The following is a 1,099-nucleotide window of genomic DNA, read 5'->3' as shown; positions in this document are numbered from 1 at the left end:
GGGACCTCATGTGCGGTTGTTGCGAAATGGTTTGGGCCCAGACTTAGTATTGATGGACAATAATGCTCGACCTCATAGAGCACGAGTGGTTGATGTTTTTTTTTGGAAACGGGAGATACTGCACATACGGGGTGGCCTGCTGGCTCACCCGATTTGAATCCCATAGAGCATGTCTGGGATACACTAGGGAGACGGGATGCATTATGTCAGCTTCCACCAACCATCTCCAAGACTTGCGAGCAGCTCTGCGGAGGAATGGGTGTTATTGCCTCAACATGAGATTCATGACATTATTCATAGCATGCGCCGTCGTTGTCGTGCCTGTATTGCTGCCAGATGTGGTCACACCAAATATTGAGCACATTAACCAGTTGTTAGCATGTATTTGCAAAACTGGTTGGAAAAAAAGAAGAACATTTTTTTCTACCGTTGTTGCACTTATTTACGTTCTGTATTCTTTACATTGTTTTCACTCCACTATCACTTGCGTATAATGTTTTATGGCAAAATAGAGGCAACCTTGCGAAATTTCCGTTTGTTGCTTTAATTTTGGACACCAGTGTAGTTGGACAGTCACACACTAACTAACAACTCGCAATGCAGTCGAGGAACACACAGGCACATTGTAAGCTAACATAACAACATCGTACCTAGCAATTAGGCAGATTGAATGGCACAAACAAGTGTCTGTGGAAAATTTTCAGAACACTATATCTCGTAAGCGACTCGCACTAGGCTGCCACAACAAACGTCACTGACGTTCTAATTTACCCTACTTTTAGCTTGTTAATGTCAATAGACATTATTCCATTTAAAAAAGTGTATGTCTGCACAAAACACACTTTCTAAGTATTACTACGATCTGTTTATTAGCTAACAATACGAGCCTCTGAATACCAACAGATTCTGTGAAAACTGCAAATCAATAGTACTTTCGCTTAAAGTAATATTTCTGATACAACTTTTAGGTGATTGACCCTGTATACACTGACTAACCAGAGCATTATGACCAGCGACCTACTACCCAATATAAACCCGTCCAGGCGATAGTAGTGTCATCTGACGACCAGTGACTGATAGACACACGCACGGTGCAGTG

Source organism: Schistocerca cancellata, chromosome 8 (genome assembly GCF_023864275.1).
Source record: "Schistocerca cancellata isolate TAMUIC-IGC-003103 chromosome 8, iqSchCanc2.1, whole genome shotgun sequence".
NCBI classification, from domain to species: Eukaryota; Metazoa; Arthropoda; class Insecta; order Orthoptera; family Acrididae; genus Schistocerca; species Schistocerca cancellata.
This window is presented reverse-complemented; position numbering follows the sequence as displayed.